This window comes from Pseudophryne corroboree, unplaced genomic scaffold (assembly GCF_028390025.1).
Source record: "Pseudophryne corroboree isolate aPseCor3 unplaced genomic scaffold, aPseCor3.hap2 scaffold_574, whole genome shotgun sequence".
Lineage (NCBI taxonomy): Eukaryota > Metazoa > Chordata > Amphibia > Anura > Myobatrachidae > Pseudophryne > Pseudophryne corroboree.
In genome coordinates, this window is record NW_026970173.1 from 365,541 (window position 1) to 386,106 (window position 20,566).

Here is a 20,566-nt window from a genome sequence, read left to right on the forward strand (position 1 = left end):
AGTGAGAAACGTGGTTCCGGTATCCATCATTACTTCAGAGCCAACTATAGACTTGATTGAGGTACTGTGTCCCCGGTACCAAATACTATCTAGGTTCCATTTCTCTAGGCAGGCGATACCGAAAATGTACACAGACCTCAGAAAAAGACTCACCAGTGTCCTAAAAAATGCAGTTGTACCCAATGTCCACTTAACCACGGACATGTGGACAAGTGGAGCAGGGCAGACTCAGGACTATATGACTGTGACAGCCCACTGGGTAGATGTATTGACTCCCGCCGCAAGAACAGCAGCGGCGGCACCAGTAGCAGCATCTCGCAAACGCCAACTCTTTCCTAGGCAGGCTACGCTTTGTATCACCGCTTTCCAGAATACGCACACAGATGAAAACCTCTTACGGCAACTGAGGAAGATCATCACAGAATGGCTTACCCCAATTGGACTCTCCTGTGGATTTGTGGCATCGGACAACGCCAGCAATATTGTGCGTGCATTATATCTGGGCAAATTCCAGCACGTCCCATGTTTTGCACATACCTTGAATTTGGTGGTGCAGAATTATTTAAAAAACGACAGGGGCGTGCAAGAGATGCTGTCGGTGGCCACAAGAATTGCGGGACACTTTCGGCGTACAGGCACCACGTACAGAAGACTGGAGCAACACCAAAAACGCCTGAACCTGCCCTGCCATCATCTGAAGCAAGAAGTGGAAACGAGGTGGAATTCAACCCTCTATATGCTTCAGAGGATGGAGGAGCAGCAAAAGGCCATTCAAGCCTATACATCTGACCACGATATAGGAGGTGGAATGCACCTGTCTCAAGCGCAGTGGAGAATGATTTCAACGTTGTGCAAGGTTCTGCAACCTTTTGAACTTGCCACACGTGAAGTCAGTTCAGACACTGCCAGCCTGAGTCAGGTCATTCCCGTCATCAGGCTTTTGCAGAAGAAGCTGGAGACATTGAAGGAGGAGCTAAGACAGAGCGATTCCGCTAGGCATGTGGGACTTGTGGATGGAGCCCTTCATTCGCTTAACCAGGATTCACGGGTGGTCAATCTGTTGAAATCAGAGCACTACATTTTGGCCACCGTGCTCGATCCTAGATTTAAAACCTACGTTGTATCTCTCTTTCCGGCAGACACAAGTCTGCAGGGGTTCAAAGACCTGCTGGTGAGAAAATTATCAAGTCAAGCGGAACTTGATCGGTCAACAGCTCCTCCTTCACAGTCTCCCGCAATTGGGGGTGCGAGGAAAAGGCTCAGAATTCCGAGCCCACCCGCTGGCGGTGATGCAGGGCAGTCTGGAGCGACTGCTGATGCTGACATCTGGTCCGGACTGAAGGACCTGCCAACGATTACGGACATGTCGTCTACTGTCACTGCATATGATTCTCTCACCATTGAAAGAATGGTGGAGGATTATATGAGTGACCGCATCCAAGTAGGCACGTCAGACAGTCCGTACGTATACTGGCAGGAAAAAGAGGCAATTTGGAGGCCCTTGCACAAACTGGCTTTATTCTACCTAAGTTGCCCTCCCACAAGTGTGTACTCCGAAAGAGTGTTTAGTGCCGCCGCTCACCTTGTCAGCCATCGGCGTACGAGGTTACTTCCAGAAAATGTGGAGAAGATGATGTTCATTAAAATGAATTATAATCAATTGCTCCGTGGAGACATTGACCAGCAGCAATTGCCTCCACAAAGTATACAGGGAGCTGAGATGGTGGATTCCAGTGGGGACGAATTGATAATCTGTGAGGAGGGGGATGTACACGGTGATGAATCGGAGGATGATGATGAGGTGGACATCTTGCCTCTATAGAGCCAGTTTGTGCAAGGAGAGATTTATTGCTTCTTTTTTGGTGGGGGTCCAAACCAACCCGTCATTTCAGTCACAGTCGTGTGGCAGACCCTGTCACTGAAATGATGGGTTGGTTAAAGTGTGCATGTCCTGTTTATACAACATAAGGGTGGGTGGGAGGGCCCAAGGCAATTCCACCTTGCACCTCTTTTTACTTTTATTTTTCTTTGCGTCATGTGCTGTTTGGGGAGTGTTTTTTGGAAGGGCCATCCTGCGTGACACTGCAGTGCCACTCCTAGATGGGCCAGGTGTTTGTGTCGGCCACTTGGGTCGCTGAGCTTAGTCACACAGCTACCTCATTGCGCCTCTTTTTTTCTTTGCGTCATGTGCTGTTTGGGGAGTGTTTTTTGGAAGGGCCATCCTGCGTGACACTGCAGTGACACTCCTAGATGGGCCAGGTGTTTGTGTCGTCCACTTGGGTCGCTGAGCTTAGTCACACAGCTACCTCATTGCGCCACTTTTTTTCTTTGCGTCATGTGCTGTTTGGGGAGTGTTTTTTGGAAGGGCCATCCTGCGTGACACTGCAGTGCCACTCCTAGATGGGCCAGGTGTTTGTGTCGGCCACTTGGGTCGCTGAGCTTAGTCACACAGCTACCTCATTGCGCCTCTTTTTTTCTTTGCGTCATGTGCTGTTTGGGGAGTGTTTCTGGAAGGGCCATCCTGCGTGACAATGCAGTGCCACTCCTAGATGGGCCAGGTGTTTGTGTCGGCCACTTGGGTCGCTGAGCTTAGTCACACAGCTACCTCATTGCGCCTCTTTTTTTCTTTGCGTCATGTGCTGTTTGGGGAGTGTTTTTTGGAAGGGCCATCCTGCGTGACACTGCAGTGCCACTCCTAGATGGGCCAGGTGTTTGTGTCGGCCACTTGGGTCGCTGAGCTTAGTCACACAGCTACCTCATTGCGCCTCTTTTTTTCTTTGCGTCATGTGCTGTTTGGGGAGTGTTTTTTGGAAGGGCCATCATGCGTGACACTGCAGTGCCACTCCTAGATGGGCCAGGTGTTTGTGTCGGCCACTTGGGTCACTGAGCTTAGTCATCCAGCGACCTCGGTGCAAATTTTAGGACTAAAAATAATATTGTGAGGTGTGAGGTGTTAAGAATAGACTGAAAATTAGTGGAAATTATGGTTATTGAGGTTAATAATACTTTGGGATCAAAATGACTCCCAAATTCTATGATTTAAGCTGTTTTTTAGGGTTTTTTGAAAAAAACACCCGAATCCAAAACACACCCGAATCCGACAAAAAAAATTCGGTGAGGTTTAGCCAAAACGCGTTCGAACCCAAAACACGGCCGCGGAACCGAACCCAAAACCAAAACACAAAACCCGAAAAATTTCCGGTGCACATCTCTAGTGGCCATGCCATGTCACTGTGCAGGAGCCAGCACCGCTCACACACTAGTCCCCGGTGCAGCCCCCAACCCCCGGGACACCCGGAGCAACAAAATGTAGATTCAGGCCACCAGGCCACGCCCCTACCTATGAAACCATGCCTCCTTTTTACCATTGCGCTGCTTATCTGCGCGCACTGCATTACAATCTCCCTCGCCACCTCTCTGGGTGTCACCAGTGATAGTGACACCTCTGCCATGCTTGTAGCAGCTGGTCCTAAGATCTACACCTCAAGCCCTGAGTGTTTGCCCTTGTGACTTGTTGATCATCATAGCAAAGCAGATGCTTACAGAAAACTGCAGGGGCTTAGATTGAAAATAAAAAAAATTGATGGGTATAAGGTAGAGAGGAGCGGGTTCGGTTCTCCGAGAACTGAATTCCCCACGAACCCCACGAACTCCTCCTCCGAGGCAGGCTCGGTTGTTCCCGCCTGACTCGGAAAACCTGAACAAGGGAAAATGTCATCATCCCGCTGTCGGATTCTCGCGAGATTCGGATTCCATATAAAGAGCTGCGCGTTGCCGCCATTTTTACTCGTGCATTGAAGAGAGAGCGGAGAGGACGTGGCTATGTTCTCTCAGTGGAAATCTCAATATCAGTGCTCAGTATCAGTGGATACTTATTGCTGCTCAGTAATACTAGTAGTGTGTCTCTCCTGCTCAGTGTCAGTTCTCAGTAGTATCCTCATCAGTGCTCAGTATCACTGCTCATTGTCTTGTGCTGCATTGTTGTGCTCAGCATACTACAGTACATTACTAATAGTCCAGTGCTGCATCTTGCTGCTCAGTGTCAGTTCTAGTATCCTCATCAGTGCTCACTATCACTGCTCATTGCATTGTGGTGTTCTGTATACTACAGTAACATAGTAATATAGTAACATATAGTAACATAGTTTTTGAGGTTGAATAGAGGCAAATTGCCCATCGTGTTCAACCTGTTTTAAGTTGTGATGATTCTACATACTTGCTGAATAATGTTTTATGACTAGTTAGCTACTACAACTCATGTTACCCCCGGATTAACCATGTTGATATTTTAAGTATTATAACCTTGGATAGCTTTTTCATTCAGAAATGTATCCATTCCTTTTTTAAATCCAATTACAGAGTCCGCCATTACCACCTTCCCTGGCAGGGAATTCCACATCCTGATTGCCCTAACAGTGAAGATCATAGTATCTCACCTGGCAGGTAAGTAGGAGTTGGGCCAGAGCTGTGGAGGATTGCTGCTCGGGCACCCCCTGTCAAATGAAGGAGTTCCAACTGAGGCAGCACAAGGGAACTCTCGAAAGAAGAACAAGGCTAGAGGAAGATCTGAGACAAAGAAATCTGACTTTTACCAGAGCTGACCAGAGGAAAGCACAAACACAGTCCCCCACTACCACAAATAATGCAGTCGAGTTTCCCACATTTGGGGAAATCACAGGGGTCAGCATACCCAGAATGCAATGAATGAACCTCACCCTGGGAGAACAATCTTCATGACCATGGTATCGCCTATGCAAAATAAGTATGATTTGGGATAGGGCTGGGGAGGGCCGCTGCTCAGGCACATCTCTGTCAAGTAAAGGAGATTCAACTGAGGCAGCACAAGGGAACTCTCATCTGGGGACAACAACTGCAGGGAGAACACATATTTTCAGATGAACATGGGAGGGCAGAAGGCTGCCTAATACTGAAGCACCCCCAAACAACAAACCAAATGCAACAACTAGTACAAGCATTCCTGGGGGAAGTTCTGCAGAAGACGGATTTGCATACGGTGATGTCATCCAAGCAGTGGGCCAAAGTTGGCTGGATCCCTCATCTGCATATGAAAAGAGAAAAGGGGTATGCAGGGCATGGCGGCCTTTTGCGGCGCTTGGATGACCCTTAGTTCGCATTAAACACCCCCACCCTCCTTCGGTGTGGGGCTCATGTTGACAATGCCCCAGCCCCTGAAGCATTCAAGCTGATTTCTTACAGCAGCTTGGCACTGTAACAGCTCCAGAGCTGCTCTGTAAGGCAAGTAAAAGGGTGTGTAGTTTGCATTGTGCATTGGAAGGCACAAAGTAAGCAGACAGGAGGAGAAGTCAGGATAGTGCACAAGGGTATAAAAGGGAGGGGCTCAAGAAAAAAGAAGTGGAAACAGACAGCAAACTAGGCTGGAGAGAGACCTGAGACAAAGAGATCTGAATTATACGAGAGCCGACCAGGGGAAACACAAATTATGCAGTCAAGTTTCCCACATTTGGGGAAATCGCAGGGGCAGCACACCCAGAGTGCAATGGGTGAGCCTTGCCCTGGAAGAAGCACCTTCATGATCATAGTATCTCACCTGGCAGGTAAGTAGGAGTTGGGCTTGAGCTGGGGAGGGTCGCTGCTCGGGCACCCCCCTGTCAAGTGAAGGAGATCCAACTGAGGCAGCACAAGGGAACTCTCGAAAGAAGAACAAGGCTAGAGGAAGATCTGAAACAAAGAAATCTGACTTTTACCAGAGCTGACCAGAGGAAAACACAAACACAGTCCCCCACTACCACAAATAATGCAGTCGAGTTACCCACATTTGGGGAAATCACAGGGGTCAGCATACCCAGAATGCAATGAATGAACCTCACCCTGGGAGAATAATCTTCATGACCATGGTATCTCATATGCAAAATAAGTATGATTTGGGATAGGGCTGGGGAGGGCCGCTGCTCAGGCACATCTCTGTCAAGTAAAGGAGATTCAACTGAGGCAGCACAAGGGAACTCTCATCTGGGGACAACAACTGCAGGGAGAACACATATTTTCAGATGAACATGGGAGGGCAGAAGGCTGCCTAATACTGAAGCACCCCCAAACAACAAACCAAATGCAACAACTAGTGCAAGCATTCCTGTTTGTTTCTGAAGCCAACTTTGACCCACTGCTTGGATGACATCACCATATGCAAATCCATCTGCTGCAGGCCTTCCCCCAGGAATGCTTGCACTCTTTATATGAAATCCGAATCTCGCGAGAATCCGACAGCGGGATGATGACATTTTCCCTTGTTCAGGTTTTCCGAGTCAGGCGGGAACAACCGAGCCTGCCTCGGAGGAGGAGTTCGTGGGGTTCGTGGGGAATTCGGTTCTCGGAGAACCGAACCCGCTCCTCTCTACCTTATACCCATCAATTTTTTTTATTTTCAATCTAAGCCCCTGCAGTTTTCTGTAAGCATCTGCTTTGCTATGATGATCAACAAGTCACAAGGGCAAACACTCAGGGCTTGAGGTGTAGATCTTAGGACCAGCTGCTACAAGCATGGCAGAGGTGTCACTATCACTGGTGACACCCAGAGAGGTGGCGAGGGAGATTGTAATGCAGTGCGCGCAGATAAGCAGCGCAATGGTAAAAAGGAGGCATGGTTTCATAGGTAGGGGCGTGGCCTGGTGGCCTGAATCTACATTTTGTTGCTCCGGGTGTCCCGGGGGTTGGGGGCTGCACCGGGGACAAGTGTGTGAGCGGTGCTGGCTCCTGCACAGTGACATGGCATGGCCACTAGAGATGTGCACCGGAAATTTTTCGGGTTTTGTGTTTTGGTTTTGGGTTCGGTTCCGCGGCCGTGTTTTGGGTTCGAACGCATTTTGGCTAAACCTCACCGAATTTTTTTTGTCGGATTCGGGTGTGTTTTGGATTCGGGTGTTTTTTTCAAAAAACCCTAAAAAACAGCTTAAATCATAGAATTTGGGAGTCATTTTGATCCCAAAGTATTATTAACCTCAATAACCATAATTTCCACTAATTTTCAGTCTATTCTTAACACCTCACACCTCACAATATTATTTTTAGTCCTAAAATTTGCACCGAGGTCGCTGGATGACTAAGCTCAGTGACCCAAGTGGCCGACACAAACACCTGGCCCATCTAGGAGTGGCACTGCAGTGTCACGCATGATGGCCCTTCCAAAAAACACTCCCCAAACAGCACATGACGCAAAGAAAAAAAGAGGCGCAATGAGGTAGCTGTGTGACTAAGCTCAGCGACCCAAGTGGCCGACACAAACACCTGGCCCATCTAGGAGTGGCACTGCAGTGTCACGCAGGATGGCCCTTCCAAAAAACACTCCCCAAACAGCACATGACGCAAAGAAAAAAAGAGGCGCAATGAGGTAGCTGTGTGACTAAGCTCAGCGACCCAAGTGGCCGACACAAACACCTGGCCCATCTAGGAGTGGCACTGCAGTGTCACGCAGGATGGCCCTTCCAAAAACACTCCCCAAACAGCACATGACGCAAAGAAAAAAAGAGGCGCAATGAGGTAGCTGTGTGACTAAGCTCAGCGACCCAAGTGGCCGACACAAACACCTGGCCCATCTAGGAGTGGCACTGCAGTGTCACGCAGGATGGCCCTTCCAAAAAACACTCCCCAAACAGCACATGACGCAAAGAAAAAAAGTGGCGCAATGAGGTAGCTGTGTGACTAAGCTCAGCGACCCAAGTGGACGACACAAACACCTGGCCCATCTAGGAGTGTCACTGCAGTGTCACGCAGGATGGCCCTTCCAAAAAACACTCCCCAAACAGCACATGACGCAAAGAAAAAAAGAGGCGCAATGAGGTAGCTGTGTGACTAAGCTCAGCGACCCAAGTGGCCGACACAAACACCTGGCCCATCTAGGAGTGGCACTGCAGTGTCACGCAGGATGGCCCTTCCAAAAAACACTCCCCAAACAGCACATGACGCAAAGAAAAAGAAAAGAAAAAAGAGGTGCAAGGTGGAATTGCCTTGGGCCCTCCCACCCACCCTTATGTTGTATAAACAGGACATGCACACTTTAACCAACCCATCATTTCAGTGACAGGGTCTGCCACACGACTGTGACTGAAATGACGGGTTGGTTTGGACCCCCACCAAAAAAGAAGCAATAAATCTCTCCTTGCACAAACTGGCTCTATAGAGGCAAGATGTCCACCTCATCATCATCCTCCGATTCATCACCGTGTACATCCCCCTCCTCACAGATTATCAATTCGTCCCCACTGGAATCCACCATCTCAGCTCCCTGTATACTTTGTGGAGGCAATTGCTGCTGGTCAATGTCTCCACGGAGCAATTGATTATAATTCATTTTAATGAACATCATCTTCTCCACATTTTCTGGAAGTAACCTCGTACGCCGATTGCTGACAAGGTGAGCGGCGGCACTAAACACTCTTTCGGAGTACACACTTGTGGGAGGGCAACTTAGGTAGAATAAAGCCAGTTTGTGCAAGGGCCTCCAAATTGCCTCTTTTTCCTGCCAGTATACGTACGGACTGTCTGACGTGCCTACTTGGATGCGGTCACTCATATAATCCTCCACCATTCTTTCAATGGTGAGAGAATCATATGCAGTGACAGTAGACGACATGTCCGTAATCGTTGGCAGGTCCTTCAGTCCGGACCAGATGTCAGCATCAGCAGTCGCTCCAGACTGCCCTGCATCACCGCCAGCGGGTGGGCTCGGAATTCTGAGCCTTTTCCTCGCACCCCCAATTGCGGGAGACTGTGAAGGAGGAGCTGTTGACCGATCAAGTTCCGCTTGACTTGATAATTTTCTCACCAGCAGGTCTTTGAACCCCTGCAGACTTGTGTCTGCCGGAAAGAGAGATACAACGTAGGTTTTAAATCTAGGATCGAGCACGGTGGCCAAAATGTAGTGCTCTGATTTCAACAGATTGACCACCCGTGAATCCTGGTTAAGCGAATGAAGGGCTCCATCCACAAGTCCCACATGCCTAGCGGAATCGCTCTGTCTTAGCTCCTCCTTCAATGTCTCCAGCTTCTTCTGCAAAAGCCTGATGACGGGAATGACCTGACTCAGGCTGGCAGTGTCTGAACTGACTTCACGTGTGGCAAGTTCAAAAGGTTGCAGAACCTTGCACAACGTTGAAATCATTCTCCACTGCGCTTGAGACAGGTGCATTCCACCTCCTATATCGTGGTCAGATGTATAGGCTTGAATGGCCTTTTGCTGCTCCTCCATCCTCTGAAGCATATAGAGGGTTGAATTCCACCTCGTTTCCACTTCTTGCTTCAGATGATGGCAGGGCAGGTTCAGGCGTTTTTGGTGTTGCTCCAGTCTTCTGTACGTGGTGCCTGTACGCCGAAAGTGTCCCGCAATTCTTGTGGCCACCGACAGCATCTCTTGCACGCCCCTGTCGTTTTTTAAATAATTCTGCACCACCAAATTCAAGGTATGTGCAAAACATGGGACGTGCTGGAATTTGCCCAGATATAATGCACGCACAATATTGCTGGCGTTGTCCGATGCCACAAATCCACAGGAGAGTCCAATTGGGGTAAGCCATTCTGTGATGATCTTCCTCAGTTGCCGTAAGAGGTTTTCATCTGTGTGCGTATTCTGGAAAGCGGTGATACAAAGCGTAGCCTGCCTAGGAAAGAGTTGGCGTTTGCGAGATGCTGCTACTGGTGCCGCCGCTGCTGTTCTTGCGGCGGGAGTCAATACATCTACCCAGTGGGCTGTCACAGTCATATAGTCCTGAGTCTGCCCTGCTCCACTTGTCCACATGTCCGTGGTTAAGTGGACATTGGGTACAACTGCATTTTTTAGGACACTGGTGAGTCTTTTTCTGAGGTCTGTGTACATTTTCGGTATCGCCTGCCTAGAGAAATGGAACCTAGATAGTATTTGGTACCGGGGACACAGTACCTCAATCAAGTCTATAGTTGGCTCTGAAGTAATGATGGATACCGGAACCACGTTTCTCACTGCCCAGGATGCCAAGGCCTCAGTTATCCGCTTTGCAGCAGGATGACTGCTGTGATATTTCATCTTCCTCGCAAAGGACTGTTGGACAGTCAATTGCTTGGTGGAAGTAGTAAAAGTGGTCTTACGACTTCCCCTCTGGGATGACCATCGACTCCCAGCAGCAACAACAGCAGCGCCAGCAGCAGTAGGCGTTACACTCAAGGATGCATCGGAGGAATCCCAGGCAGGAGAGAACTCGTCAGAATTGCCAGTGACATGGCCTGCAGGACTATTGGCATTCCTGGGGAAGGAGGAAATTGACACTGAGGGAGTTGGTGGGGTGGTTTGCGTGAGCTTGGTTACAAGAGGAAGGGATTTACTGGTCAGTGGACTGCTTCCGCTGTCGCCCAAAGTTTTTGAACTTGTCACTGACTTATGATGAATGCGCTGCAGGTGACGTATAAGGGAGGATGTTCCGAGGTGGTTAACGTCCTTACCCCTACTTATTACAGCTTGACAAAGGCAACACACGGCTTGACACCTGTTGTCCGCATTTCTGTTGAAATACTTCCACACCGAAGAGCTGATTTTTTTTGTATTTTCACCAGGCATGTCAATGGCCATATTCCTCCCACGGACAACAGGTGTCTCGCCGGGTGCCTGACTTAAACAAACCACCTCACCATCAGAATCCTCCTTGTCAATTTCCTCCCCAGCGCCAGCAACACCCATATTCTCCTCATCCTGGTGTACTTCAACACTGACATCTTCAATCTGACTATCAGGAACTGGACTGCGGGTGCTCCTTCCAGCACTTGCAGGGGGCGTGCAAATGGTGGAAGGTGCATGCTCTTCACGTCCAGTGTTGGGAAGGTCAGGCATCGCAACCGACACAATTGGACTCTCCTTGTGGATTTGTGATTTTGAAGAACGCACAGTTCTTTGCTGTGCTTTTGCCAGCTTAAGTCTTTTCATTTTTCTAGCGAGAGGCTGAGTGCTTCCATCCTCATGTGAAGCTGAACCACTAGCCATGAAGATAGGCCAGGGCCTCAGCCGTTCCTTGCCACTCCGTGTGGTAAATGGCATATTGGCAAGTTTACGCTTCTCCTCCGACGATTTTTATTTAGATTTTTGAGTCATTTTTTTACTGATCTTTTGTGTTTTGGATTTTACATGCTCTGTACTATGACATTGGGCATCGGCCTTGGGAGACGACGTTGATGGAATTTCATCGTCTCGGCCATGACTAGTGGCAGCAGCTTCAGCACGAGGTGGAAGTGGATCTTGATCTTTCCCTATTTTTGGAACCTCAACATTTTTGTTCTCCATATTTTAATAGGCACAACTAAAAGGCACCTCAGGTAAACAATGGAGATGGATGGATACTAGTATACTTATGGATGACGAGTGACTGACGACACAGAGGTAGCTACAGCCGTGGACTACTGTACTGCGTCTGCTAGTATAGAGATGATAATTAATGATATAAAAAAAAATATATATATAACTACTGTAGGTATATATAATATAATGACGGACCTGGTGGACACTGTCAGCAGACTGCTAAACTACTAGTATGAAGAAGATAGAAAAAAACTTCCACCACAGGTAGGTAGGTATACAATTATGGACGAGCACTGACGACACAGAGATAGCCACAGCCGTGGCCTACCGTACTGCGTCTGCTAGTATAGAGATGATAATTAATGATATAAAAAAAAATATATATAACTACTGTAGGTATATATAATATAATGACGGACCTGGTGGACACTGTCAGCAGACTGCTAAACTACTAGTATGAAGAAGATATAAAAAAAAAACCACCACAGTTAGGTATACAATTATGGACGAGTGACGACACAGAGGTAGGTACAGCCGTGGACTACCGTACTGCGTCTGCTAGTATAGATAATATACTAAATATATTACTACTGTAGGTATATAATATAATGACGGACCTGGTGGACACTGTCAGCAGACTCCTAAACTACTAGTATGAAGAAGATAGAAAAAAAAACCCCACCACAGGTAGGTATACAATTATGGACGAGCACTGACGACACAGAGGTAGGTACAGCCGTGGACTACCGTACTGCATCTGCTAGTATAGATAATATAATAAATATATTACTACTGTAGGTATATAATATAATGACGGACCTGGTGGACACTGTCAGCAGACTGCTAAACTGCTAGTATGAAGAAGATAAAAAAAAACCCCACCACAGGTAGGTAGGTATACAATTATGGACGAGCACTGACGACACAGAGATAGCCACAGCCGTGGACTACCGTACTGCGTCTGCTAGTATAGATAATATAATAAATATATTACTACTGTAGGTATATAATATAATGATGGACCTGGTGGACACTGTCAGTAGACTCCTAAACTACTAGTATGAAGAAGATAGAAAAAAAAAAACCACCACAGGTAGGTAGGTATACAATTATGGACGAGCACTGACGACACAGAGATAGCCACAGCCGTGGACTACCGTACTGCGTCTGCTAATATAGAGATGATAAAGATGAAAAAAAATATATAACACTACTGCAGGTAAATATTTATATAATATATGTATGACGGACCTGCTGGACACTGTCAGCAGAATGCATTTATAGAATAAAAAAAAACACCACAGGAGTGTTTAACTTTTTCAGGCAGACAATATACTGGTGGTCACACTGGCAGCAAAAGTGTGCACTGTACTCCTGCTATAACTGCTCCCCAGTCTCCCCCACAATTAAGCTGTGTGAGCAGTGAGCACTCAGCACAGTCAGATATACATAGATGATATATCATGCAGCACACTGAGGCTGAGCACAGATATGGTATGTGTATCGTTTTTTTTCAGGCAGAGAACGGATTATAAATAATAAAACTGGTGGTCACTATCAGCAAAACTCTGCACTACTGAGTACTCCTGACAAGTTCAACTGCTCCCCAAATTAGTAGTAAATCAAATGTCACTCGTCTCTATCTTCTAATCTAAACGGAGAGGACGCCAGCCACGTCCTCTCCCTATCAATCTCAATGCACGTGTGAAAATGGCGGCGACGCGCGGCTCCTTATATAGAATCCAAGTCTCGTGAGAATCCGACAGCGGGATGATGACGTTCGGGCGCGCTCGGGTTAACCGAGCAAGGCGAGAGGATCCGAGTCTGCTCGGACCCGAGCAAAAAAGGGTGAAGCTCGGGCGGGTTCGGATTCCGAGGAACCGAACCCGCTCATCTCTTATGGCCACCCAGCATGACGCCTCCCTTCTTGACCATGCTGTAATTGCAGTCGCACTGCAGTTCAGCGTGATCATAAAAAATGGTGTAGCCTCCTGCTGGTGCAGACTGTATGTGCGCGCAGGAAGCCGCCACCATTTTTGTGATCACAGCGGCTGAATGTGATGTCATACAGCTGCTGTGACCACGCCCCCTGTGTCTCCTCCATTGCAGACCCCATTTTGAAGCCTTGCCCCCGCACCGCTCCATCCCTGACTTGGAAATGGAGTGTTGCTGACCCCCCTCTCCCCCCCTGCCCCGATTGACAGGCAGAGGCGATCGCATTCTCTGTGGGGTGCTGCAGAAAATGCAGGCACATGCGTATGCTCTTAGCAATTTTTGCAGTTGGATCACTTATTGTGATTGCAATCCAACCTGAATCAGGCCCTATTACCTATCACAATGCGCTGCGGGCAGTACAAAATTGGTTTAATATAGGAGAAAACCCCCCAGACCTGTGCTCCTTAACTGTACCTGGTGGCTAGTGGAGCGGCTGCCCAGTAATCAGTGTCCACGCCAGTGCGCACACGGTCCACCCCCTACGGCCACGCTCCCCTTCATCAGCGGCCTCGTGATCCGGAAGGGCGGTGTGTGTGTGACTGACCTTAGGAAGAATCCGGAGCCTCCGCTGCAGTGACCCAGCAACCAGGGCACGGGAGTATACAGTGCCGCTGGGAGTGATGAAGCTGCAGTAAAGATGTCTATTAGACCTAGCCTGCTGCAGCCCTTGTAGATTCTCATAAAACAAGTTCTTCTTTTCTTGTCAAAATGAATAGCTAAGAATTGGCTTCCTGAGGCAGGCCCCTGTTAAGTGGCCTGCTACTGAAGGCACCAACTACAAACTGAGCTCCCTGTTCATGGAAGCGGGGTTATAGAGGAGGATGCGCTGAGCATCTTGGGAACAGTCAAAAGCTTTGAGTCGGTTGGTGCCTCAGATCAAGATCCTACTCTACACCCCAATGTGAATCCTTGTGGAGTCCTGTGTACCCCACAGAAGAAATTAATGTGTCACACCCATTGGCATCAACCTTAGAATAGCTGCTGATGGGCACAATTGAGAAAGGAAGGGGGGGGGGGGGACATTTGAATCCAGCACATAGATGCAATTCAAATATGTAATTTGTACCTTCCTATTTTAAAATATAATGGATGAACTTCACCCTGTGAGAACAATCTTCATGATCAAGAGATCTCATATGCAAAATAAGTATGAGTTGGGATAGGGCTGGGGAGGGTGGCTGCTCGGGCAGCCCCTCCCCCATCAAGTTAAGGAGATTCAACTGAGGAAGCACAAGGGAACTCTCGTCTGGGGACAACAACTGCAGGGAGACCACATCTTTTCAGATGAACATGGGAGGGCGGAAGGCTGCCTAATACTGAAGCACCATCAAATATCAAACCATATGCAACAACTAGTACAAGCATTCCTGGGGGAAGGTCTGCAGCAGACGGATTTGCATACGGTGATGTCATCCAAGCAGTGGGCCAAAGTTGGCTGGAACCCTCATCTGCATATGAAAAGAGAAAAGGGGCATGCAGGGCATGGCGGCCTTTTGCGGTGCTTGGATGACCCCTAGTTCGCATTAAACACCCCCACCCTCCTTTGGTGTGGGGCTCATGTTGGCTATGCCCCAGCCCCTGAAGCATTCAAGCTGATTTCTTGCAGCAGCTGGGCACTGTAACAGCTCCAGAGCTGCTCTGTAAGGCAACTAAAAGGGTGTGGGCCCTGCAGCACTACCTGTAGTTCGCATTGTGCGTTGGAAGGCACAAAGTAAGCAGACGGGAGAAGTCAGGATAGTGCGCAAGGGCATAGAAGGGAGTGGCTCCAGAAAAGAGAAGTGGAAACAGACAGCAAACTAGGCTGGAGAGAGACCTGAGACAAAGAGATCTGAATTATACGAGAGCCGACCAGGGGAAACACAAATTATGCAATCAAGTTTCCCACATTTGGGGAAATCACAGGAGCAGCACACCCAGAGTGCAATGGGTGAGCCTTGCCCTGGGAGAAGCACCTTCATGATCATAGTATCTCACCTGGCAGGTAAGTAGGAGTTGGGCTAGAGCTGGGGAGGGTCACTGCTCGGGCACCCCCCTGTCAAGTGAAGGAGATCCAACTGAGGCAGCACAAGGGAACTCTCGAAAGAAGAACAAGGCTAGAGGAATATATGAGACAAAGAAATCTGACTTTTACCAGAGCTGACCAGAGGAAAACACAAACACAGTCCCCCACTAGCACAAAAAATGCAGGCGAGTTTCCCACATTTGGGGAAATCACAGGGGTCAGCATACCCAGAATGCAATGAATGAACCTCACCCTGGGTGAACAATCTTCATGACCATGGTGTCTCCTATGCAAAATAAGTATGATTTGGGATAGGGCTGGGAGGGCCGCTGCTCAGGCACATCTCTGTCAAGTAAAGGAGATTCAACTGAGGCAGCACAAGGGAACTCTCATCTGGGGACAACAACTGCAGGGAGAACACATATTTTCAGATGAACATGGGAGGGCAGAAGGCTGCCTAATACTGAAGCACCCCCAAACAACAAACCAAATGCAACAACTAGTGCAAGCATTCCTGGGGCAAGGCCTGCAGCAGATGGATTTGCATATGGTGATGTCATCCAAGCAGTGGGTCAAAGTTGGCTTCAACCCTCATCTGCATATGAAAAGAGAAAAGGGGCGTGCAGGGCATGGCGGCCTTTTGCGGTGCTTGGATTACCCCTAGTTCGCATTAAACACCCCCACCCACCTTTGGTGTGGGGCTCATGTTGGCCATGCCCCATCCCCTGAAGCATTCAAGCTGATTTCTTGCAGCAGCTGGGCACTGTAACAGCTCCAGAGCTGCTCTTTAAGGCAAGTAAAAGATTGTGTGGGCCCTGCAGCACTACCTGTAGTTTGCATTGTGCATTGGAAGGCACAAAGTAAGCAGACGGGAGGAGAAGTCAGGATAGTGCACAAGGGTATAGAAGGGAGGGGCTCAAGATAAAAGAAGTGGAAACAGACAGCAAACTAGGCTGGAGAAAGACCTGAGACAAAGAGATCTGAATTATACGAGAGCCGACCAGAGGAAACACAAATTATGCAGTCAAGTGTCCCACATTTGGGGAAATCGTAGGAGCAGCACACCCAGAGTGCAATGGGTGAGCCTTGCCCTGGGAGAAGCACCTTCCTGATCATAGTATCTCACCTGGCAGGTAAGTAGGAGTTGGGCTAGAGCTGGGGAGGGTCGCTGCTCGGGCACCCCCCTGTCAAGTGAAGGAGATCCACCTGAGGCAGCACAAGGGAACTCTCGAAAGAAGAACAAGGCTAGAGGAAAATCTGAGACAAAGAAATCTGAGTTTTAACAGAGCTGACCAGAGGAAAGCACAAACACAGTCCCCCACTACCACAAATAATGCAGTCGAGTTTCCCACATTTGGGTAAATCACAGGGGTCAGCATACCCAAAATGCAATGAATGAACCTCACCCTGGGAGAACAATCTTCATGACCATGGTATCTCCTATGCAAAATAAGTATGATTTGGGATAGGGCTGGGGAGGGCCGCTGCTCATGCACATCTCTGTCAAGTAAAGGAGATTCAACTGAGGCAGCACAAGGGAACTCTCATCTGGGGACAACAACTGCAGGGAGAACACATATTTTCAGATGAACATGGGAGGGCAGAAGGCTGCCTAATACTGAAGCACCCCCAAACAACAAACCAAATGCAACAACTAGTGCAAGCATTCCTGGGGGAAGTTCTGCAGAAGACGGATTTGCATACGGTGATGTCATCCAAGCAGTGGGCCAAAGTTGGCTGGAACCCTCATCTGCATATGAAAAGAGAAAAGGGGTATGCAGGGCATGGCGGCCTTTTGCGGCGCTTGGATGACCCTTAGTTCGCATTAAACACCCCCACCCTCCTTCGGTGTGGGGCTCATGTTGGCCATGCCCCATCCCCTGAAGCATTCAAGCTGATTTCTTGCAGCAGCTTGGCACTGTATCAGCTCCAGAGCTGCTCTGTAAGGCAAGTAAAAGGGTGTGGGCCCTGCAGCACTACCTGTAGTTTGCATTGTGCATTGGAAGGCACAAAGTAAGCAGACAGGAGGAGAAGTCAGGATAGTGCACAAGGGTATAAAAGCGAGTTTCCCACATTTGGGAAAATCACAGGGGTCAGCATACCCAGAATGCAATGAATGAACCTCACCCTGGGAGAACAATCTTCATGACCATGGTATCTCCTATGCAAAATAAGTATGATTTGGGATAGGGCTGGGGAGGGCCGCTGCTCAGGCACATCTCTGTCAAGTAAAGGAGATTCAACTGAGGCAGCACAAGGGAACTCTCATCTGGGGACAACAACTGCAGGGAGAACACATATTTTCAGATAAAAATCTTGGTCATGCTCTGGTTTCTCTTCAGAACGAACAAATCTTTCGCCTTTTATTAAAGATTTCCGTGGAGAGGAGCAAAACCGAGTTTTATCTCAATTTTTGCATGCCCCATCTTTTTGGGGTTTCTTTTATCGGTTAAAAGATAGAATGAGTGTGCTTTAATGTAAGCTCATTTGCATAGAAATGACAGTAAATGTTTGTTTCTTTTCAAACAGAACTTTCTTGACCATGCTACTTGCTTGAAAGATCTGGGAGCACATGGAATACAGTACAAACCATGCTTATAGCAAGGAGAAGCCAGGTGAGAAATCTGCTTACTTTCAAGTTGGGCGCTCACTTTGATCTGAATGAGGACTGCTGGCACAGCATTTAGGCGACAGGTGGAATCTTGGTCATGCTCTGGTTTCTCTTCAGAACGAACAAATCTTTCGCCTTTTATTAAAGATTTCTGTGGAGAGGAGCAAAACTGAGTTTTATCTCAATTTTTGCATGCCCCATATTATTGGGGTTTCTTTTATCAGTTTCTTGTTAGCTTTAATGTAAGTTTATTTGCATAACAATGACTATAAATGTCTGTTTCTTTTCAAGCAGAACTTTCTTGACCATTCTAATTGCTTGAAAGATCTGGGAGCACATGGAAAAGAGTACAAACCATGCTTATAGCAAGGGGAAGCCTGGTGAGAAATCTGCTTTCTTTCTTTCAAATTGGGTGCTCACTTTGCGCTGAATGAGGACTGCTGGCATGGCACTCAGGCGACAGGTGGAATCTTAGTCATACTCTGGTTTCTCTTCAAAACGAACAGATCTTTCGCCTTTTACTAAAGATTTCCGTGGAGAGGAGCAAAACTGAGTTTTATCTCAATTTTTGCATGCTCCGTCTTATTGGGGTTTCTTTTATCGGTTTAAAGATAGAACGAGTGTGCTTTAATGTAAGCTCATTTGCATAGAAATGACAGTAAATGTTTGTTTCTTTTCAAACAGAACTTTCTTGACTATACTAAATGCTTGAAAGATCTGGGAGCACATGGAAAAGAGTACAAACCATGTTTATAGCAAGGGGAAGCCTGGTGAGAAATCTGCTTTCTTTCTTTCAAATTGGGTGCTCACTTTGAGCTGAATGAGGACTGCTGGCATGGCACTCAGGCGACAGGTGGAATCTTGGTCATGTTCTGGTTTCTCTTCAGAACGAACAAATCTTTCGCCTTTTACTAAAGATTTCCGTGGAGAGGAGCAAAACTGAGTTTTATCTCAATTTTTGCATGCCCCATCTTATTGGGATTTTATTTTATCGGTTTAAAGATAGAACGAGTGTGCTTTAATGTAAGCTCATTTGCATAGAAATGACAGTAAATGTTTGTTTCTTTTCAAACAGAACTTTCTTGACCACACTAATTGCTTGAAAGATCTGGGAGCACATGGAAAAGAGTACAAACCATGTTTATAGCAAGGGGAAGCCTGGTGAGAAATCTGCTTTCTTTCTTTCAAATTGGGTGCTCACTTTGAGCTGAATGAGGATTGCTGGCATGGCACTCAGGCGACAGGTGGAATCTTGGTCATGCTCTGGTTTCTCTTCAAAACGAACAGATCTTTCGCCTTTTACTAAAGATTTCCGTGGAGAGGAGCAAAACTGAGTTTTATCTCAATTTTTGCATGCTCCGTCTTATTGGGGTTTCTTTTATCGGTTTAAAGATAGAACGAGTGTGCTTTAATGTAAGCTCATTTGCATAGAAATGACAGTAAATGTTTGTTTCTTTTCAAACAGAACTTTCTTGACTATACTAATTGCTTGAAAGATCTGGGAGCACATAGAAAAGAGTACAAACCATGTTTATAGCAAGGGGAAGCCTGGTGAGAAATCTGCTTTCTTTCATTCAAATTGGGTGCTCACTTTCAGCTGAATGAGAACTGCTGGCATGGCACTCAGGCGACAGGTGGCATCTTGGTCATGCTCTGGTTTCTCTTCAGAACTAACAAATATTTCGCCTTTTATTAAAGATTTCCGTGGAGAGGAGCAAAACTGAGTTTTATCTCAATTTTTGCATGCCCCATATTATTGGGGTTTCTTTTATCAGTTTAAAGACAGAACGAGTGTGCTTTCTTGTTAGCTTTAATGTAAGTTTATTTGCATAACAATGACAGTAAATGTTGTTTCTTTTCAAACAGAACTTTCTTGACCATGCTACTTGCTTAAAGGTCTGGGAGCACATGGAAAACAGTACAAACCATGCAGTATCACAAGAGCCTTTATTTGATCTTTCATGAAGATAGAGCAGAATTGAGGACACGTCAACAATTTCTGCCGAAGGTGGTTCATCTTTCCACATGGTGCCTTTGGCCACTGACACCTTCGTTGAGTCAAAGTCTCTGGCTGTGGTCAGAACTTTGAAAATGTATGTCACCAGAACGGTTCAGATTAGGAAAACAGAGGCTCTGTTTGTCCTGTATGCTCCCAACAGGATTTGGTGTCCTGCTTCCATGCAGACCATTATGCGCTGGATCTGTGGTAAGATTCAGCATGCTCGTTCCACGGCAGGATTGCCGTTACTGAAGTAGGTGAAGACCCATTCTACTAGAAAGGTGGGTTCATCCTTGGCAGCTGGTCGGGGAGTCTCGGCATTGCAACTTTGCCGAGCAGCTATTTAGTAAACACTTTTGCTAAGTTTTACAAGTTTGATACCTTGGCTGATGATAACCTTAAGTTGGGTCATTCGGTGCTGCAGAGTCGTACGCACTCTCCCACCCGTTCAAGAGCTTTGGTATAACCCCATGGTTCTTAATGTGACCCCAGCATCCTCTAGGTCGTATGAGAAAATAGGATTTTAATACCTACCGGTAAATCCTTTTCTCTTAGTCTGTAGAGGATGCTGGGCACCCGTCCCAGTCCATACTGTGTCTGCAGTTATTACTTGTGGTTATACACATGTTGTGTTATGGTTCTGGTCAGCTTTTTGCTGCAATTGTT

At 47.4% G+C, this 20,566-nt stretch overlaps 13 non-coding genes and 1 pseudogene across 13 annotated transcripts; 6 read left to right on the forward strand and 8 right to left on the reverse strand.

Moving 5' to 3' along the window:
• Positions 1-4,602: 4,602 nt before the first annotated feature.
• Positions 4,603-4,766, reverse strand: LOC135033652 (U1 spliceosomal RNA). Its single transcript, XR_010228995.1, has one exon. It is a non-coding gene; the product is annotated as a U1 spliceosomal RNA (small nuclear RNA).
• Positions 4,767-5,421: 655 nt separating this feature from the next.
• Positions 5,422-5,584, reverse strand: LOC135033598 (U1 spliceosomal RNA). The gene has a single exon (XR_010228950.1). It is a non-coding gene; the product is annotated as a U1 spliceosomal RNA (small nuclear RNA).
• Positions 5,585-5,736: 152 nt separating this feature from the next.
• LOC135033686 (U1 spliceosomal RNA) lies at positions 5,737-5,900 on the reverse strand. The gene has a single exon (XR_010229027.1). It is a non-coding gene; the product is annotated as a U1 spliceosomal RNA (small nuclear RNA).
• Positions 5,901-15,114: 9,214 nt separating this feature from the next.
• LOC135033617 (U1 spliceosomal RNA) lies at positions 15,115-15,277 on the reverse strand. Its single transcript, XR_010228967.1, has one exon. It is a non-coding gene; the product is annotated as a U1 spliceosomal RNA (small nuclear RNA).
• Positions 15,278-15,429: 152 nt separating this feature from the next.
• On the reverse strand, positions 15,430-15,593 carry LOC135033678 (U1 spliceosomal RNA). The gene has a single exon (XR_010229020.1). It is a non-coding gene; the product is annotated as a U1 spliceosomal RNA (small nuclear RNA).
• Positions 15,594-16,268: 675 nt separating this feature from the next.
• LOC135033589 (U1 spliceosomal RNA) lies at positions 16,269-16,431 on the reverse strand. Its single transcript, XR_010228941.1, has one exon. It is a non-coding gene; the product is annotated as a U1 spliceosomal RNA (small nuclear RNA).
• Positions 16,432-16,583: 152 nt separating this feature from the next.
• Positions 16,584-16,747, reverse strand: LOC135033647 (U1 spliceosomal RNA). Its single transcript, XR_010228990.1, has one exon. It is a non-coding gene; the product is annotated as a U1 spliceosomal RNA (small nuclear RNA).
• A 593-nt stretch (positions 16,748-17,340) lies between these two features.
• On the reverse strand, positions 17,341-17,468 carry LOC135033627 (U1 spliceosomal RNA; annotated as a pseudogene).
• Positions 17,469-17,612: 144 nt separating this feature from the next.
• Positions 17,613-17,728, forward strand: LOC135033634 (U5 spliceosomal RNA). Its single transcript, XR_010228979.1, has one exon. It is a non-coding gene; the product is annotated as a U5 spliceosomal RNA (small nuclear RNA).
• A 270-nt stretch (positions 17,729-17,998) lies between these two features.
• On the forward strand, positions 17,999-18,114 carry LOC135033641 (U5 spliceosomal RNA). Its single transcript, XR_010228984.1, has one exon. It is a non-coding gene; the product is annotated as a U5 spliceosomal RNA (small nuclear RNA).
• Positions 18,115-18,378: 264 nt separating this feature from the next.
• On the forward strand, positions 18,379-18,494 carry LOC135033630 (U5 spliceosomal RNA). The gene has a single exon (XR_010228975.1). It is a non-coding gene; the product is annotated as a U5 spliceosomal RNA (small nuclear RNA).
• Positions 18,495-18,768: 274 nt separating this feature from the next.
• On the forward strand, positions 18,769-18,884 carry LOC135033632 (U5 spliceosomal RNA). The gene has a single exon (XR_010228977.1). It is a non-coding gene; the product is annotated as a U5 spliceosomal RNA (small nuclear RNA).
• Positions 18,885-19,159: 275 nt separating this feature from the next.
• Positions 19,160-19,275, forward strand: LOC135033636 (U5 spliceosomal RNA). The gene has a single exon (XR_010228981.1). It is a non-coding gene; the product is annotated as a U5 spliceosomal RNA (small nuclear RNA).
• A 274-nt stretch (positions 19,276-19,549) lies between these two features.
• LOC135033642 (U5 spliceosomal RNA) lies at positions 19,550-19,665 on the forward strand. Its single transcript, XR_010228985.1, has one exon. It is a non-coding gene; the product is annotated as a U5 spliceosomal RNA (small nuclear RNA).
• The last annotated feature ends 901 nt before the right edge of the window (positions 19,666-20,566 follow it).